The sequence below is a fragment of the Pristiophorus japonicus genome, unplaced genomic scaffold, assembly GCF_044704955.1.
Source record: "Pristiophorus japonicus isolate sPriJap1 unplaced genomic scaffold, sPriJap1.hap1 HAP1_SCAFFOLD_603, whole genome shotgun sequence".
Lineage (NCBI taxonomy): Eukaryota > Metazoa > Chordata > Chondrichthyes > Pristiophoridae > Pristiophorus > Pristiophorus japonicus.
This window is the reverse complement of record NW_027254513.1, coordinates 193,766-202,500: the sequence shown is the minus strand read 5'-3', so window position 1 is coordinate 202,500 and position 8,735 is coordinate 193,766. Positions and strand designations below refer to the sequence as shown.

Below are 8,735 nucleotides of genomic sequence, written 5' to 3'. Positions count from 1 at the left end.
TGGAAACGAGAGAGAGAAAAAATACGTCAAACATGACCAACTGCAGTGAGCACAAGAATTTTAACGGTTCGAAATGCAAACACAAAAGGTTAGTATGCAGGTACAGCAAGTGATCAGGAAGGCCAATGGTATCTTGGCCTTTATTGCAAAGGGGATGGAATATAAAAGCAGGGAAGTCTTGCTCCAGTTATACAGGGTATTGGTGAGTCCACACCTGGAGTACTGCGTGCAGTTTTGGTCTCCGTATTTACGAAAGGATACACTTTGCTTTGGGGACAGTTCAGAGAAGGTTCACTCGGTTGATTCCGGGGATGAGGGGGTTGACTTATGAGGAAAGGTTGAGGAGGTTGGGCCTCTACTCATTGGAATTCAGAAGAATGAGAGGTGATCTTATCGAAACGTATCAGATTATGAGGGGGTTCGACAAGGTGGATGCAGAGAGGATGTTCCCACTGATGGGGGAGACTAGAACTAGGGGGCATGGTCTTAGAATAAGGGGCCGCCCATTTAAAACTGAGATGAGGAGGAATTTCTTCTCTCGGAGGGTTGTAAATCTGTGGAACTCGCTGCCTCAGAGAGCTGTGGAAGCCGGGACATTGAATATATTTAAGACAGAGATAGACAGTTTCTTAACCGATAAGGGGGCGGGCAGGGAAGTGGAGCTGGGTCCATGATCGGATCAGCCATGATCGTATTAAATGGCGGAGCAGATACGAGGGGCCGTATTGGCCGACTCATGCTCCTATTTCTTATGTTCTGATGTATCATCAACTAATTAGCAGCATACCATGCAGTTAATTACAGAACAGCATTTAAGGTGTACCAAAGTGCATGACCTCACACTTTCCAACATTATACTCCATCAGCCAAATTTTTGCCCACTCACTGAGACTGTCTATGTCCTTTTGCTGATTTTTTGTGTTCTCACAATTTGCTTTTCCTCCCATCTTTGTATCGTCAGCAAACTTGGCTACGTTACACTCGGTCCCTTCTTTCAAGTCATTATTATAGATTGTAAATAGTTAAGGCCCCAGCACTGATCCCTGCGGCACCCCACTAGTTACTGATTGCCAACCCGAGAATGAACCATTTATCCCGACTTTCTGTTTTCTGTTTTCTGTGAGTTAGCCGATCCTCTAACCAGGCTAATATATTCTCCGCAACACTCTGTATATTATATAATAACACACTGTGTGTTACTGGGTATAACACTTCTGTATATATTATATAATAACACACCGTGTGTTACTGGGTATAACACTCTGTATATACTATATAATAACACACTGTGTGTTACTGGGTACAACACTCTCTATATATCATATAATAACACATTGTATGTTACTGGGCATAAATATCCTGTTTATATTCTATAATAACACACTGTGTGTTACTGGGTATAACACTCTGTATATATTATATAATAACACACCATTTGTTACTGGGCAAAAGCTCCTGTATATATTATATAATAACACACTGTGTGTTACTGGGTATAACACTCTGTATATATTATATACTAACACACCATTTGTTACTGGGTATAACACTCCTGTATATATTATATAATAACACACTGTGTGTTACAGGGTATAACACTCCTGTATATATTATATAATAGCACACCATGTGTTACTGGGCAAAAGCTCCTGTATATATTATATAATAACACACTGTGTGTTACTGGGCAAAAGCTCCTGTATATATTATATAATAACACAATGTGTGTTACTGGGTATAACACTCCTGTATATCTTATATAATAACACACAGTGTGTTACTGGGTATAACACACCTGTATATATTATATAATAACAAACCATGTTTTACTGGGTATAACACTCCTGTATATCTTATATAATAACACACAGTGTGTTACTGAGTATAACACACCTGTATATATTATATAATAACAAACCATGTTTTACTGGGTATAACACTCCTGTATATATTATATAATAACACACTGTGTGTCACTGGGTATAACACTCTGTATATATTATATAATAACACACTGTGTGTTACAGGGTATAACACTCTGTATATATTATATAATAACAAACCGTGTTTTACTGGGTATAACACTCCTGTATATATTATATAATAACACACTGTGTGTTACTGGGTTTAACACTCTGTATATATTATATAATAACACACTGTGTGTTACTGGGTATAACACTCCTGTATATATTCTATAATATCACACTGTGTGTTACTGGATATAACACTCTATATATATTATATAATAACACACTGTGTGTTACTGGGTATAGCACTCCTGTATATATTGTACAATAACACACTGTGTGTTACTGGGTATAACACTCTGTATATATTATATAATAACACACTGTGTGTTACTGGGTATAACACTCTGTATATATTATATAATAACACACGGTGTGTTACTGGGTATAACACTCCTGTATATATTATATAATAACGCACTATGTGTTACTGGGTATAACACTCTGTATATATTATATAATAACACACCGTGTATTAGTGGGTATTACACTTCTGTATATATTATATAATAACACACTGTGTGTTACTGGGTTTAACACTCCTGCATATATTATGTAATAACACACTGTATGTTACTGGGCATAAAACTCCTGTTTATATTATAGAATAACACATTGTGTCATACTGGGTACAAGACTCTGTATATATTATATACTAACACACCATTTGTTACTGGGCAAAAGCTCCTGTATATATTATATAATAACACAATGTGTGTTACTGGGTATAACACTCTGTATATATCATATAATAACACACCGTGTGTTACTGGGTATCACACTCCTGTATATATTATATAATAACACACTGTGTATTACTGGGTATAACACTCTGTTTATATTATATAATAACACACTGTGTGTTACTGGGTATAACACTCCTGTATATATTATATAATAACACACTGTGTGTTACAGGGTATAACACTCCTGTATATATTATATAATAGCACACCGTGTGTTACTGCGTATAACACTCCTGTATATATTATATAATAACACACTGTGTGTTACTGCGTGTAACAATCTGTATATATTATCTAACAACACACCGTTTGTTACTGGGCAAAAGCTCCTGTATATATTATATAATAACACAATGTGTGTTACTGGGTCTAACACTCTGTATATATTATATAATAACATACTGTGTGTTACTGGGTATAACACTCTGTATATATTATATAATAACACTCTGTATTACTGGGTATAACACTCCTGTAAATATTATATAATTACACACTGTGTGTTACTGGGTATAACACACTATATATTATATAATAAAACACTGTGTGTTACTGGGTATAACGCTCTGTATATATTATATAATAACACACCGTGTTTTACTGGCTATAACACTCCTGTATATATTATATAATAACACACAGTGTGTTACTGGGTATAACACTCTGTATATATTATGTAATAACACACTGTGTTTTACTAGGTATAACACTCTGTATATATTATATGATAACACACCGTGTTTTATTGGGTAAAGCACTCCTGCATATGTTATATAATAACACACCGTGTGTTACTGGGTATTGCACTCCTGTATATATTATATAATAACACACTGTGTGTTACTGGGTCTAACACTCCTGTATATATTGTATAATAACACACTGTGTGTTATTGGGTATAACACTCTGTTTATATTATATAATAACACACTGTGTGTTACTGTGTATAGCATTCCTGTATATATAATATAATAACACACTGTGTGTTACTGGGTATAACACACTATATATTATATAATAAAACACTGTGTGTTACTGGGTATAACGCTCTGTATATATTATATAATAACACACCGTGTTTTACTGGCTATAACACTCCTGTATATATTATATAATAACACACAGTGTGTTACTGGCTATAACACTCTGTATATATTATGTAATAACACACTGTGTTTTACTGGGTATAACACTCTGTATATATTACATGATAACACACCGTGTTTTATTGGGTAAAGCACTCCTGCATATGTTATATAATAACACACCGTGTGTTACTGGGTATTGCACTCCTGTATATATTATATAATAACACACTGTGTGTTACTGGGTCTAACACTCCTGTATATATTGTATAATAACACACTGTGTGTTACTGGGTATAACACTCTGTATATATTATATAACACACAGTGTGTTCCTGGGTATAACACTCCTGTATATATTATATAATAACACACTGTGTGTTACTGGGTATAACACTCCTGTATATATTATATAATAACACACTGTGTGTTACTGGGTCTAACACTCTGTATATATTATATAATAACACACTGTGTGTTACTGGGTATAACACTCCTGTGTATATTATATAATAACACACCGTGTGTTACTGGGTATAACACTCCTGTGTATATTATATAATAACACACCGTGTGTTACTGGGTATAACACTCCTGTATATATTATATAATAACACACCGTGTGTTACTGGGTATAACATGCCTGTCTATATTATATAATAACACACTGTGTGTTACTGGGTATAACACTCTGGATATATTATATAATAATACACTGTGTGTTACTGGGTATAACATTCCTGTTCGACTATATAATAACACACTGTGTATTACTGGGTATAACACTCCTGCATATATTATATAATAACACACTGTGTGTTACTGTGTATAACACTCCTGCATATATTATATAATAACACACCTTGTGTTACTGGGTATAACATGCCTGTCCATATTATATAATAACATACCGTGTGTTACTGGGTAAAACAATCCTGGAAATATTATATAATAACACATTGTGTGTTACAGGGTATAACACACTGTATATATTATATAATAAAACACTGTGTGTTACTGGGTATAGCACTCTATATATATTATCTAATAACACACCGTGTTTTACTGGGTATAACACTCCTGTGTATATTATATAATAACACACCATGTGTTACTGGGTACCACACTCCTGTATATAGTATATAATAACACACTGTGTGTTACTGGGTTTTACACTCTGTATATATTATATAATAACACACTGTGTATTACTGGGTATAACACTCTGTATATATTATATAATAACACACTGTGTGTTACTGGGTATAACACTCTGTATATATTATATAATAACACACTGTGTGTTACTGGGTATAACACTCTGTATATATTATATAATAACACACTGTGTGTTACTGGCTATAACACTCCTGTATATATTATATAATAACACACTGTGTGTTACTGGGTATAATGGTCTGTATATATTATATAATAACACACTGTGTGTTACTGGGTATAACACTCTGTATATATTATATAATAACACATGGTGTGTTACTGGGTATAACACTCCTGTATATATTATATAATAACGTACTGTGTGTTACTGGGTATAACACTCTGTATATATTATATAATAACACACCGTGTATTAGTGGGTATTACACTTCTGTATATATTATATAATAACACACTGTGTGTTACTGGGTTTAACACTCCTGCATATATTATATAATAACACACTGTATGTTACTGGGCATAAAACTCCTGTTTATATTATAGAATAACACATTGTGTCATACTGGGTACAAGACTCTGTATATATTATATACTAACACACCATTTGTTACTGGGCAAAAGCTCCTGTATATATTGTATAATAACACAATGTGTGTTACTGGGTATAACACTCTGTATATATCATATAATAACACACCGTGTGTTACTGGGTATCACACTCCTGTATATATTATATAATAACACACTGTGTATTACTGGGCCTAACACTCTGTATATATTATATAATAACATACTGTGTGTTACTGGGTATAACACTCTGTATATATTATATAATAACACACTCTGTATTACTGGGTATAACACTCCTGTAAATATTATATAATTACACACTGTGTGTTACTGGTTATAACACTCCTGTATATATTATATAATAACACACTGTGTGTTACTGGGTATAACACTCTGTATATATCATATAATAACACACCGTATGTTAATGGGTGTAACACTCCTGTGTATATTATATAATAACACACTGTGTGTTACTGGGTATAACACTCCTGTATATATTATATAATAACACACCGTGTTTTACTGGCTATAACACTCCTGTATATATTATATAATAACACACAGTGTGTTACTGGGTATAACACTCTGTATATATTATGTAATAACACACTGTGTTTTACTGGGTACAACACTCTGTATATATTATATGATAACACACCGTGTTTTATTGGGTAAAGCACTCCTGCATATGTTATATAATAACACACCGAGTGTTACTGGGTATTGCACTCCTGTATATATTATATAATAACACACTGTGTGTTACTGGGTCTAACACTCCTGTATATATTGTATAATAACACACTGTGTGTTACTGGGTATAACACTCTGTATATATTATATAACACACAGTGTGTTCCTGGGTATAACACTCCTGTATATATTATATAATAACACACTGTGTTTTACTGGGTATAACACTCCTGTATATATTATATAATAACACACCGTGTGTTACTGGGTATAACACTCTGTATATACTATATAATAACACACTGTGTGTTACTGGGTACAACACTCTCTATATATCATATAATAACACATTGTATGTTACTGGGCATAAACGTCCTGTTTATATTCTATAATAACACACTGTGTGTTACTGGGTATAACACTCTGTATATATTATATAATAACACACCATTTGTTACTGGGCAAAAGCTCCTGTATATATTATATAATAACACACTGTGTGTTACTGGGTATAACACTCTGTATATATTATATACTAACACACCATTTGTTACTGGGTATAACACTCCTGTATATATTATATAATAACACACTGTGTGTTACAGGGTATAACACTCCTGTATATATTATATAATAGCACACCATGTGTTACTGGGCAAAAGCTCCTGTATATGTTATATAATAACACACTGTGTGTTACTGGGCAAAAGCTCCTGTATATATTATATAATAACACAATGTGTGTTACTGGGTATAACACTCCTGTATATCTTATATAATAACACACAGTGTGTTACTGGGTATAACACACCTGTATATATTATATAATAACAAACCATGTTTTACTGGGTAAAACACTCCTGTATATCTTATATAATAACACACAGTGTGTTACAGGGTATAACACTCTGTATATATTATATAATAACAAACCATGTTTTACTGGGTATAACACTCCTGTATATATTATATAATAACAAACCATGTTTTACTGGGTATAACACTCCTGTATATATTATATAATAACACACTGTGTGTTACTGGGTATAACACTCTGTATATATTATATAATAACACACTGTGTGTTACAGGGTATAACACTCTGTATATATTATATAATAACAAACCATGTTTTACTGGGTATAACACTCCTGTATATATTATATAATAACACACTGTGTGTTACTGGGTATAACACTCTGTATATATTATATAATAACACACTGTGTGTTACTGGGTATAACACTCCTGTATATATTATATAATATCACACTGTGTGTTACTGGATATAACACTCTGTATATATTATATAATAACACACTGTGTTTTACTGGGTATAACACTCCTGTATATATTCTATAATATCACACTGTGTGTTACTGGATATAATACTCTATATATATTATATAACACACTGTGTATTACTGGGTATAACACTCTGTATATATTATATAATAACACACTGTGTGTTACTGGGTATAACACTCTGTATATATTATATAATAACACACTGTGTGTTACTGGGTATAACACTCTGTATATATTATATAATAACACACGGTGTGTTACTGGGTATAACACTCCTGTATATATTATATAATGACGCACTGTATGTTACTGGGTATAACACTCTGTATATATTATATAATAACACACCGTGTATTAGTGGGTATTACACTTCTGTATATATTATATAATAACACACTGTGTGTTACTGGGTTTAACACTCCTGCATATATTATATAATAACACACTGTATGTTACTGGGCATAAAACTCCTGTTTATATTATAGAATAACACATTGTGTCATACTGGGTACAAGACTCTGTATATATTATATACTAACACACCATTTGTTACTGGGCAAAAGCTCCTGTATATATTATATAATAACACAATGTGTGTTACTGGGTATAACACTCTGTATATATCATATAATAACACACCGTGTGTTACTGGGTATCACACTCCTGTATATATTATATAATAACACACTGTGTATTACTGGGTATAACACTCTGTTTATATTATATAATAACACACTGTGTGTTACTGGGTATAACACTCCTGTATATATTATATAATAACACACTGTGTGTTACAGGGTATAGCACTCCTGTATATATTATATAATAGCACACCGTGTGTTACTGCGTATAACACTCCTGTATATATTATATAATAACACACTGTGTGTTACTGCGTATAACACTCTGTATATATTATCTAACAACACACCGTTTGTTACTGGGCAAAAGCTCCTGTATATATTATATAATAACACAATGTGTGTTACTGGGTCTAACACTCTGTATATATTATATAATAACATACTGTGTGTTACTGGTTATAACACTCCTGTATATATTATATAATAACACACTGTGTGTTACTGGGTATAACACTCTGTATATATCATATAATA

At 32.7% G+C, this 8,735-nt stretch overlaps 1 protein-coding gene across 1 annotated transcript in view; it reads right to left on the bottom strand.

The window, feature by feature from the left end:
* The window catches only part of LOC139255433 (scavenger receptor cysteine-rich domain-containing protein DMBT1-like), a 108,590-nt gene that overhangs the window by 75,457 nt on the left and 24,398 nt on the right, over nucleotides 1-8,735 (bottom strand). The gene's annotated exons all lie outside the window — the stretch shown is intronic.